This window comes from Scyliorhinus canicula, chromosome 8, assembly GCF_902713615.1.
Source record: "Scyliorhinus canicula chromosome 8, sScyCan1.1, whole genome shotgun sequence".
NCBI lineage: Eukaryota > Metazoa > Chordata > Chondrichthyes > Carcharhiniformes > Scyliorhinidae > Scyliorhinus > Scyliorhinus canicula.
The window spans coordinates 30,739,271-30,752,302 of NC_052153.1; positions in this window are offsets into that span (position 1 = coordinate 30,739,271).

The following is a 13,032-nucleotide window of genomic DNA, read 5'->3' on the forward strand; positions in this document are numbered from 1 at the left end:
AATACTAAGATAAACTACAAATGCTATGAATCTGAAATAAAACCAGGAGTGAACTTTAGAAAACAAAATCATCATACAAATGGTAATGGAACTTTGGAACTCGCTTCTGCAAGTGGCAACTGATCAATTTTTTAATTTAAATCTGGGATTGATAGATATTTGTTCACCAAGGGTATTAAGGGATAGGGGGCAAAGGTAGGTTTATGGAGTTAGGTCGCAGATCCACTGTAATCTCAATGAATGTCAGTACTGGTTCAAGGGTTGAAGGACATACTCGGGTTTGTACTACCTCCGTTCACAGAGAAAGCTTTCAGACATAGATTTTTGAATGTGTCTGTGTGTAGGTTTGAATGTGTCTGTGTGTAGGTTTGAATGTGTCTGCGTATATGTTTGAATGTGTTGGCGTATATGTTTGAATGTGTCTGCGTGTATGTTTGAATGTGTTGGCGTATATGTATGAATGTGTCTGCGTGTATGTTTGAATGTGTCGGCGTGTATGTTTGAATGTGGCAGCGTGTATGTATGAATATGTCTGCATGTATGTTTGAATGTGTCTGCGTATATGTTTGAATGTGCCGGCGTATATGTTTGAATGTGTCTGCGTGTATGTTTGAATGTGTCTGCGTGTAGGTTTGAATGTGTCTGCGTGTATGTTTGAATGTGTCTGCGTGTAGGTTTGAATGTGTCTGTGTATATGTTTGAATGTGTTGGCGTATATGTTTGAATGTGTTGGCGTATATGTTTGAATGTGTTGGCGTATATGTTTGAATGTGTCTGCGTGTATGTTTGAATGTGTCTGCGTGTATGTTTGAATGTGTCTGCGTGTATGTTTGAATGTGTCTGCGTGTATGTTTGAATGTGTCTGCGTATATGTTTGAATGTGTCTGCGTGTATGTTTGAATGTGTCTGCGTGTATGTTTGAATGTGTTGGCGTATATGTATGAATGTGTCTGCGTGTATGTTTGAATGTGTCGGCGTGTATGTTTGAATGTGGCAGCGTGTATGTATGAATATGTCTGCATGTATGTTTGAATGTGTCTGCGTATATGTTTGAATGTGCCGGCGTGTATGTTTGAATGTGCCGGCGTGTATGTTTGAATGTGCCGGCGTGTATGTTTGAATGTGTCGGCGTGTATGTTTGAATGTGTCTGCGTGTATGTATGAATATGTCTGCGTGTATGTATGAATGTGTGTGCTTGTATGTTTGAATGTGTCTGCGTATATGTTTGAATGTGTCTGTGTATATGTATGAATGTGTCTGCATGTATGTATGAATGTGTGTGCTTGTGAAAAGGATACTGGTTACCAGCAAAAGCCAAAAGACAGCAACATTTCCTCTGCTTTGATTAGCTGTAAATCATATGAATTATTTTTCGTTTCCCTATCACTTTTCTTCTCTTTGGAAACCATTGATCGGGCAGCCCGGTAGCATAGTGGTTAGCACAATTGCTTCACAGCTCCAGGGTCCCAGGTTCAATTCCCGGCTTGGGTCACTGTCTGTGCGTAGTCTGCACATTCTCGCCGTGTGTGCGTGGGTTTCCTCCTGGTGCTCCGATTTCCTCCCACAGTCCAAAGATTTGCAGGTTAGATGGATTGGCCTTCGTGTCCAAAATTGCCCTTAGTGTTGGGTGGGGTTACTGGGTTATGGGGATAGGGTGGAGGTGTGGGCTTGGGTAGGGTGCTCTTTCCAAGAGCTGGTGCAGACTTGATGGGCCGAATGGCCTCCTTCTGCACTGTAAATTCTATGAAATCTATGATCCTGCAGGAGCACAGTTTTGGGCGAAAATATGGGTGGGATCTTGTATCCAACCACGTGGCAAATCCTGTGGCATTTAATCAGGCAAGGAACATACACACAGACACATTCACACAGGCCACCACTGGTCTGCGAAGTGCCTGAGTGGGACAAGATGCAGTGGGTCTTTCCTAGCAGAGGCGATGTGGGTCTCTCGGCAGGTTAGAGACAGCAGTCAATCCACACATTGAGGGCAATTCTCCCAAAAATAACTGCATGCCATTTTGGGCAGGAATCACGGGGTGATTTCCGCCAGATGTATGGGTGTGATCCCGATCGCAATTCACCCACACTTAGTGCATTAACCAAATCCCAACATCAAACACCCTAGGCATCTGATTCGCTGATGGCAATTTGGAGTTCTGCTCCTCACTTTCTGGGTGTAGAGCTGGCCAGGCTTCTGGACACGGTGAAGGAGAGTCACGGCAGCCTGTACCCCTGAAGGGGTAGAGACCCGAGAGCTCGATGACAAATCCCACCTAGAAGGCAATGGAAGCTGCAGTCAGTGCCAGCAGCATGACAAGAAGGACTTCCGTCCAATGCTGTAAAAAGATGAATGACATTCTACGAGCTGCAAGGATAAGTTACCACCTATCTCCTCCTGGTATCTGTCCTGCCTGCCATTCCTAAATTCCCAACTCCCTGCCCCCCCCCCCCCCCCCCCCCCCCCCCCCCCCCAGAAACGCCCCCCTCGCTAACCGCAATCCACTGGCTGACACTTTGCACCTCCCAACATCCAACCTCCCAGATTTTTCCTCAGAGCCCCCCGGGCACTCACCATCACAACTCTTGATGTTTAGGTGTGGTGCCCATACATGCCACCTGTGATAGAACCCCCTGACCCATCAAGCTTGAAACTCACAATGTTCTCTTTTTGTCCTCGGAGGAGAAAATAGCCCATAATAAGTGGGAAAGGTAGAAGATGTGGGGCAGAATTCAAGAGTTGCAAATCCTCACCCCCTGTGAGGAAAAGGCCCTGAGGATCGCAGGGTTATGCAAGGTGGGAGCAGTGACTGAGAGTGAGGTTGGCCTACACCAAGAAGTGACAATCCACTGCACCTTCATGACCTCTCAAATGAGTTGTTGCTGTCCCAGCCAATTATCCTTCCTTTTTACTGAACCCATGTCTATTGACTTGCAGGATCACCATCTGATGAGACAGGGCCATCCGGACTCACTGCCCCAACCTGCCAACCAAGAGAACACCTTGGAGCATAGTACCAAGGAGAATACTGGCAATACAGCTATCCTCCCTACACACACCTAGGTGGGCGAGATTAGCAGATAAGTGTCTGAGGCACTACCTTTTGATTACTAAACAGTTTCTGATGCACATCAGCTGGAAGCAGAAACTTCCAAGAGAGACAGCAGTCGGAGGTCTGGTGGATCCAAGGACTCAGCTGGGCCCAAGCCAGAATGCCGAGCCAGTTCTGCCTGAGCTGGAGATGATAAGCCAGAGCCATGAGATTCAGAACATAGAACATAGAACAGTACAGCACAGAACAGGCCCTTCGGCCCTCGATGTTGTGACGAGCCATGATCACCCTACTCAAACCCACCTATCCACCCTATACCCGTAACCCAACAACTCCCCCCTTAACCTTTTTAGGACACTACGGGCAATTTAGCATGGCCAATCCACCTAACCCGCACATCTTTGGACTGTGGGAGGAAACCGGAGCACCCGGAGGAAACCCACGCACACACGGGGAGGACGTGCAGACTCCGCACAGACAGTGACCCAGCCGGGAATCGAACCTGGGACCCTGGAGCTGTGAAGCATTTATGCTAACCACCATGCTACCGTGCTGCCAGAAGCAGGTGTCAGCGACATTACTGCAACTTCATGGCTGATTGGAAGAGTCACCAAGGCACAGGAGATGGTACTGGCATTGTGTCGCACATAGGGCAATACAGCGAGGGTGGTGACTGGAATGAAATGCCTGGGACACGTTGTCCAAGCCATGAGTAGTGGAGTCCAAGTTATGACTCCCTTCCAAAAACATTCAAAAGCTCCGCCACCGACGAACAGTGGCAGCCATGTGTACCATCTACAAGATGCACTGCAGTAACTCACCAAGGTTCCTTAGACACCACATTTCAACCCCACGACCGCTACCATGTAGATGGACAAGAGCAGCAGATAACTGGCGACCCCACCACCTGGAGATTCTTTTCCAAGTCAGTCGCCACCCTGATTTGGAAACTTATTGCCATCCCTTCACCGGGGCAAAATCCTGGAACTCCTTCCCTACAGCACTGTGCGTATACCTACACCTCAGGGACTGCAGTAGTTCAAGAAGGCAGCTCACTACCATGTTCTGAAGGGCAACTAGCGATGGCCTAACCAGTGATGCCCACATCCTGTAACTGAATTAAAAAATGAATGGGTACTGTGGAGGTCAGTATTCATAGAAAGGGTAAATAGGTAGTACTCACATTAAATATTTACCATTAAAATAGGTTATATGGTGTTCTTTGTGGTTCAGATCCAGGATGGTTGGCGTAGTGTTCACAAAGGCCACAACGGGCTCTTGTATTAATCAAAGCTAAAGATTTATTGACACTACTTAATTCAATTTGATCTCTTACTTCTATATAATAAACTATTGACAGTGAATATACAATCTACACTCATCTACCACTAATCTTTACACTAATACAATAACTATGATCTGCTCTCACTCACACTAGCCTTCCTACAGTCTTTCTGTACATTTCTCATAATGTCACAGGTTACACCAGAAACAGGCAACAACTCTGTCATTTTAATCTCAACCACAGAATGGGTTTTTCTCTCCATCAGCATTCGCTTCCTACTACAGGCTCCAGGAGAGATGCCGCCAGTGAGAGGCCAGGGGTGAGATTCTCCACTGGCTGACCAGAATTGGGAAATGTAATTAGGCGGAGAATCGGTTCTGATCCAACACACGACAGTTGCTGGTTTCACGCCAAATCGCAATTCTGTGGTGCCTCGAAAGCAACGTCAATGCATTCCACTCCATTAATGCAGTAAATGCCGTTGGTATATCATTAGCGGGCCTGACCCAATATTCTCCGGGGCCTCCGTGATTCTCCATCTCCACTGGAGAGAATTCCCAATGGGGAGGTTCACCTGTGCTTTTAAAAATCGGGAAACAGGTGCCGTGGCTGATGATGGAGAGAGGAGGTAGGACATGCAGAGGCGTGACCATGGCAGCTGGTCCTGACACTGGCTGGGCTGGCTGTGGGGGGGAGGGGGGGGTAACGGGGGGACAGGCGTGGTGTTGGGTTGACCCGCCCACGGGACTAGGATGGTATCCATACATGGACCGCCATTGCCAGGGCCCGCATCTTGCTGTCAATCCAGCATGTCGATCCACTGTCGATCCATCATGTCGATCCACTGTCGATCCATCATGGCCCTTGATTTTGCAGAGTGACACCAGCCGTATGGGTGCCCCCACCTCACCACCCCCACCCCAGCCCTCAACCCTCTGTCCACCCTCCGCCATCCTCCCATCCAAACCAACTGCCACCCACTGGCATGGCATCACGTGGCCCGCCCAAGGGCAATGCCCACAGTAGCCCCACAGCAGCATGGTAGCATAGTGGTTAGCACAGTTGCTTCACAGCTCCAGGGTCACAGGTTCGATTCCCGGCTTGGGTCACTGTCTGTGCAGAGTCTGCACATCCTCCCCATGTGTGTGTGGGTTTCCTCTGCGTGCTCCAGTTTCCTCCCACAGTCCAAAGATATGCAGGTTAGGTGGATTGGCCATGATAAATTGCCCTTAGTGTCCAAAATTGCCCTTAGTGTTAGGTGGGGATACTGGTTATCAGGATGGGGAGGGTGGAGGTGTGGGCTTGGGTAGGGTGCTCTTTCCAAGAGCTGGTGCAGACTCGATGGGCCGAATGGCCTCCTTCTGCACTGTAAATCCTATGATTCTATGATGATACAGTGGGACTCCAGACTGGGGCCACGGAGCGTACCACCGGCAAGGGCAGCACCAGCCGATGGTACCACTGGCAACAAGGATGGACACCAGGGCCAGAGACCTTCATGGTGCCGGTCACCTCCTCCTCCTTCCCGGTGCCCGATAGCCCCCGGCTACTCCATGGAGCTATCCCCTGAGACTCCCCCAGCACTGCCAGTCCTGGAGTCCCGCTGCTGTCTCGACCAGGGTCTACATGTTCACAGCAATGGAGCACAGGGAGTGGACAGCCTCTGTCTGGGACTTTGCCATATCACCCATTGACTGTGCCACCACCGTCTGGGTCTATGCCACATCAGCCAGTGTGTCATCTGCCTCTGGAACTTGGCCACCTCCCTCTGTGTCTGCTCCACGTCGGCCAGTGCCTGGGCAATGCCACCAACACTCTCAGCAATGGTCCGCTGTGCCTAGGCCACACTCAGGAGCGCCGCTGAAATGTCCAGATGGCTCTGACTCATGGCTGCATTACTGCATAACCACAATCGATGGGACTATCCGTTCCAGAATCCCTAAACCCATCTGGATGGTAGCTAGTCTCTGGTGTCAGCCTGCCCACTGAGCGTCCGCCCCCTCGGGGGTTCCTACCTCCACCTGCTGTACCGGAGCATGTGTATGGTGGGCACCCGATAGTGTCCCAGGATCCTCTTTGCTAAAGTGCCCAACCGAGGTGAGTGTCCCTGGGATGGTGAAGGGTGTTGGAGACAGCTGTGACAGGAAATCCGTGTCATCCCTGGACTCAAGCTCTGGGGTGTCCTGGGCCTCGGGTCTATGACTCCCATCCGTGTCAGTGTCCTCGTCGCTGCTCGGCACCTGAGGCTCTGGCTGTGACTGGGGCCAGGGGGGGACATCAGATGGAACCGCTCCATCACCAGCAGCTCCTGCAAGACACAAGACAAGACGCATGATTAGATGTCAGGCTGGGTGGGAGTGTGTTTAGTGGGGGTCGTGGAGTGGGGGTGATGGGATGCTGTGTGGGTAAGGGTGGTCAGAGGGTGGTGTAGTGCGAGAGTGGTGTGGGTGTGAGGGTGGTATGGGGGTGAGGATGTTGAGGGGCAGGTTGACACAGGTGTCATGGGGAACCTGATCTCAGCTGAGATCTCCACCTCAGCGACTGCCCCTTTCTCGAGCTCGCCGCCGACGTCCAGGACCCGCTACTCTCTCGCGGTGAGGGGCCACATGTACGGCTGTCGTGCTCCAGTCTTTTCCATCTCCCGGTGGTTATGGGCAGCCATGTCTTGGGGGGAGGAAAACAGAAAACACACAGTGTTCGACAGTCTGACGCATGTAGACCAGGGGGTGGGTAGTTGGTGACTTTATGACCAGGGCACCCAGCCATGGCAGCCGGTATGGGTGCTAGCATGTGGTGCAGTGTGGGAGTTCGAACGCCCTCCTGGTGGGGGGTGAGTAGGGTTACGGGTGTGTGGGACGAAGGTTGGTGTCATGGGCACAGTGCTGCCTGCTCACTCTGGCCTCCCTGAAGAGGTTGTGCAGTTTCTTACGGCACGGCTGACTGGTCCAGACAGTATTGCTCATGCCGCTGACGGCCTCTGCCACCTGCCCAGGCACGATGAACGAAGGCGGCTGGTATCCTCCTTCCGTGGCCGGGATGCAGGGTCACACGCCTCACCTCCACATAATGTCTCGTGCTCGGCATCTGTAAAATGTAGTGAGACTCTTCTCGCTGCCACCTTTTGGTTGAGATGGTGTGTGTGGGAAGTAAAGTGTATATATGTGGCTGCAGCTTGTCAGCTTCCTGAGTGTCAATCATGAATCCAGCGAATCCCACACCTTTTTCCATTGGAATCGATTGTGTTCTACGTTGTAATGATATGCATTAGCAATTCTGTATGTTAACATGTTAGACCTCCAACCAGCAGGGGGCAGTAGAACTATACCACGTAACACTGCAAACTCAAGGAGTTTGGGTGAGGAGTCATCATGGATTGTCGTGTTTTGTACGAGCTTTCGTATTCTAGTTAACAGTTTACAGTTCGTTAGTTGTAATAGTATTGTTTTCTACATTATTACCATTTATTAAATCTTACTTAGTCGCAAACTCAATGTTCTTTGGTGCACTGACTCAATTATTACAACGCGCTTGAACGTAGCACCGGTGCTTGCCCCTCAACGATCATTAAATCGGTCCAGGTGCGCCAGTTTTGCTGTTGTAGAATTCTGCAAATCCTGCCCCTGTGTCAACACTTAGTCTCAGGAGCAGAGAATTCCACCAAAAGAATGCAACAATGACAGACATCCTGGACTGCAAGCTCCATCACTCACTGGACACATACATTTCCCATCCCCCTTCCACTGTGATCTAAAGAAAAGTGCACACGGGCACACTTTGGGCCCCCTCCTCAGCCTAATGGGCAGACGCGTCTTGAACCTGTGAGGCGACCCCTGCCGATATGGTTCAGGCTCCAGCCTGCTTTGGCCTTGATGCCTTCAACTGCGGCTATCAAGATGACAGCAATCTCAGCTGGATCAATCCCAGCATTCATCTTGTGGAAGGATGTGGAGAAGGAGAGAGACAGACAATCAGTTTGGTCTTCCATACGGAGATCGCCAAGCACCAATTCCTCCCCACAACTCCTGTCTCATGATCCTTGCAGTTGACCACCCACCACTGTGCCCAATGCCCTTGTTGGAACCAACAATTCTACGGACACGTGCTTGTAGGATTAGAATAGCGGTTTTAATATACTCACAACAGAGCCAGCCTATTAGCCATTGAACTTTCGGTGAACTGGCCGGCTGACCATGTGGCACTGATCTTTATACAGCAGCTTCTGGGGGAGGCGACCTCGGCAGAGCCAAGGGAGAAGCCCCGTACAACTCGAACATTCCCAGAGCTACTCCCCCTGGAGGACAGGTTATAATCCGGTGTGAATCATATTCACCACATTCACCCCCTGTGAAAAACATCGAGTCCAGCAGGGGTGGTGGCTCACAGAGTTAGTCTGTCCGGTGGATGAATTGTTCTTTTCGATCTGCGGAGCACCGGGGTTGCATCCTCTTATGGTGGCTGGGTGGGTGATGAGAGCTGGGGTACGATGGCAGACTCCGGGGCGGGTCTTGTCCGAACTTTATACACCTCTGGCTCGACTGGAGACTGGGGGAGCTGGGGGCGGGCTGGTTCTGGCGCGTGGAACTGGTGGGGTGAGCTTGCGGAATCGGGGGCGCGAGGGGGCGGCAGCATAGGGAACGGGGTGGGCTGGATCCAGCGGGTGCCAGGTCCCTAAGGGATACTGTGTCCTGGCGACCTGTCCGGGAACTCCACGAATGCGTACTGGGGGTTGGAATGGAGGAGGGGCACCTTTTCAACAAGGGGGTCAGTTTTGTGCCCCCTGACGTGCTTCCTCGGGAGGACCGGGCCTGGTGTCCTCAGCCACGCCAGAAGTGAGACTCCCGTGGTAGTGCCCCTAGAAAAAATGAAGAGTCGGTCGTGAGGGGTTTGATTTGTAGCTGTACAGAGGAGGGATCTGATTGGATGGAGCGCGTCTGGAAGGACTTCTTGCCATTGGGAGACTTGGAGTTTTCTAGACCGAAGGGTCAGTAGGACGGTCTTCCAGACCGTCGCGTTCTCCCTCTCCACCTGCCCGTTCCCCCTGGGGTTGTAACTGGTAGTCCTGCTCGAGGCGATGCCCTTGTCGAGCAGGTACTGACGCAGCTTGTCGCTCATAAAGGACGAACCCCGGTCGCTGTGCACGTAGCTGGGGAAACCGAACAGGGTGAAGACACTATGCAGGGCCCTAATGACTGTGTGGGAGGTCATATCAGGGCATGGAATGGCAAAAGGGAAGGGAGAACTCGTCGATGATGTTGAGGAAATAAATGTTCTTGTTAGTGGAGGGGAGTGGCCCTTTGAAATCGATCGCAAGGCGTTCAAAGGGCCTAGAAGCCTTGACCAGGTGGGCCCTGTCTGGTCTATAGAATTGCGGTTTGCACTCTGCACAGATCGGGCAGTCCCTGGTGACCGCCTTTACCTCCTCGTTGGAAAAAGGCAGGTTTCGGGCTCTGATGTAGTGGGCGAGCCGGGTGACCCCTGGATGGCAGAGGTCAACGTGGATGGCTTTCAGACGGCTGATCTGCGCGCTGGCGCATGTCCTGCGGGATAGGGAATCCGAGGGCTTGTTGAGCTTCCCCGGTCGATATTTAATATCGTAACTGTAGGTGGAGAGTTCGATCCTCCACCAAAGGATTTTATCATTTTTTTATTTTGCCCCTTTGCGTGTTGTCAAACATAAAGGCAACCGATCGTTGGTCGGTGATGAGGGTGAACCTCCTACCTGCGAGGTAGTGCCTCCAGTGACGAACAGCCTCCACGATGGCTTGTGCTTCCTTCTCGACTGAGGAGTGTCGGAGTTCTGAAGCGGATAGGGTACGGGAGAAAAATGCAACGGGCCTCCCTGTCTGATTTAAAGTGGCCTCTGAGGCGTCGCTCTCAACCTGAAAGGGAGTGGATTCATCCACCGCCCGCATGGCTGCTTTGGCGATGTCCTCCTTGATGCAGCTGAAGGCCTGGCGCGCGTCAGCAGACAGGGGAAATCGTGTGGCCTTAAAGAGTTGTCTGCATATTGAGGGACCCACTGAGCGTAGTATGAGAAGAACCCCAAGCACCGTTTGAGGGCCTTGGGGCAATGAGGGAGGGGGAGTTCTAAGAGGGGGAGCATGTGGTCCGGGTCTGGGCCCAGGACTCCGTTCTCCACGACGTAGCCGAGGATGGCCAGTCTGTTTGTGCGGAAAACGCATTTCTCCTTGTTATAAGTGAGATTTAATTTCTGTGCTGTTTGGAGAAAACGATGGAGGTTGGCGTCATGGTCCTGCTGGTCATAGCCGCAGATCGTAACATTGTCCAGATACGGAAATGTGGCCCGCAGCCTGTACTGGTCTACCATTCGGTCCATTGCTCGTTGGAACACCGAAACCCTGTTAGTGACGCCGAAGGGGACCTGGAGGAAATGGAAGAGGCGGTCATCGGCCTCGAATGCCGTGTAGTGGCGGTCCTCCGGGTGGATTGGGAGCTGGTGGTATGCAGACTTCAGATCCACCATGGAAAATACCCGATATTGGGCGATCTGATTAACCATGTCTGCAATTCTGGGGAGGGGATACGCATCTAGGAGCGTAAAGCGATTTATGGTCTGGCTATAGTCGACGACCATGCAAAACGTTTCCCTGGTCTTGACGACCACCACCTGAGCTCTCCAGGGACTATTACTGGCCTCTATGATCCCCTCACTGAGCAGCCGTCGGACCTTCGATCAGATAAAGACCCTATCCTGTAGGCTGTATCGCCTGCTGCGAGTAGCTACTGGCTTGCAATCTGGAGTGAGATTGGCGAAGAGCGGAGGGGGGGAGATGCGCAGAGTGGTTAGGCTGCAGATAGTGTGTGGGGGCAGGGGCCCGCTGAAGCTGAGGGTGAGGCTCTTGAGGTTGCACTGGAAATCCAGGCCTAATAAGAGTGGCACGCAGAGGTCAGGCAGGACGGAAAGTTTAAATTTAGAATAACTAGCGCCTCGAATTGTGAGCGTAGCAACGGTGCGTCCTTGGATTTGGACTGAGTGGGAGCCCGAAGCGAGGGCGATAGTTTGGCTCACCGGAAAAATAGAAAGCGAACAGCGTCTTACCAGCTCTGGATGTATAAAGCTCTCGGTGCTCCCGGAGTCAAAGAGGCATGGCGTGCTGTACCCGTTGATCTGGACCTCCGCCATCAAACTTCGTAGGTGCTTGGGGCAGGATTGATCCAGGGTGACTGCGCTGAGTTGCGGGTAGTCGGCGGCTCGATCAGCTGTGCTGGACTGGCCCCGTAATGACTGCCCTCTGAGTTCGTAGTCGTCGAGGTGAGTTTCAGAGTTTGAAGGGGATGGATCCCAAGATGGTCGCCCCCATGAGTCGCACATGGCCGGCCGCATGGAGGAGGATTGCCAAGATGGCTGCCCCCATGAGTCGCACATGGCCGGCCGCATGGAGGAGGATTGCCAAGATGGCCGCCCCCATGAGTCGCACATGTCGGGTCAGGGCGGAGTCGGCATACAGGCTGCAGCATTTCAGGGCCTGCAGGCCTGTGAATTCAGGGAACGAGTGCTTTGAGCCGTGGGAGGGTTAGAGGCTGGGGCTTTCTTCGCCAGACACTCTCTGGCATGGTGTCCTTTTCGCCCACAGCTGCTGCAGGTCGCGTTACGGGCCGGGCAGTGCTGCCGCGGGTGCTGGCTTTGGCCACAGAAATGGCAGGCTGGAGCAGCCGAGTAGCTGGCTGGGGCAGCAGAGTAACTGGCTGGGGCAGCAGAGTAACTGGCTTTGGCAGCGCTGTAGCTGGGGGGCCGTGCGGCACAGGCTTGGGGAGACTGTTGGTCGGGGGTCCACGATGAGGTCGCGGGGTCCGTGGGAAACGAGGTGAGGCTGTGGAAGGAAACTTCCATAGTGGTAGCAGCCTCCACAGTAGTCTCTAAGTCCTGGGCCCCCTTTTCTAGCAGTCTTTGGCGCACATAGTTAGACCTAAGGCCCACCACGAAAACGTCCCGAACAGCAAGCTCCCTATGTTCAGCCGCGGTAACGGCTTGATAATTACAGTCATTGGAAAGATTGTTCAATTCCCTTACAAACTCAGCTAGCGTTTCTGTAGGCCGCTGACGGCGGGTCGTAAACACGTGCCGTGCATAAACCTCGTTAATGGGCCTAACGTACATTTTGTCCAATATTGCCAGCGCTGCGGTGTAAGAACCGGCCGGATTCAGCTGTGTGGATATTCTGTGGCTTACCCTCGCGTGCAGTAGGCTGAGTTTTTGTTCCTCCGTTGTTCCGGCGGTGCTGGCTTCTGCCAGGTAGGCTTTAAAACATCTCAGCCAGTGGGAAAAAATTTCCTTAGCCTCTGCATCCTCTGGGTCGAGTTCTAGGCGTCCGGGCTTGAGGGCTGCTTCCATAATTTCTTCGACTGTTTCCTGAGTATATTAAATTGTTGGAACCAACAATTCTACGGACACGTGCTTGTAGGATTAGAATAGCGGTTTTAATATACTCACAACAGAGCCAGCCTATTAGCCATTGAACTTTCGGTGAACTGGCCGGCTGACCATGTGGCACTGATCTTCATACAGCAGCTTCCGGGGGAGGAGTCCTGGGCAGAGCCGAGGGAGAAGCCCCGTACAACTCGAGCATTCCCAGAGCTACTCCCCCTGGAGGACAGGTAGTGCAACTGCACTTACAATATAGACACATGTATATACAGATTATAATCCGGTGTGAATCGCATTCACCACAGCCCTC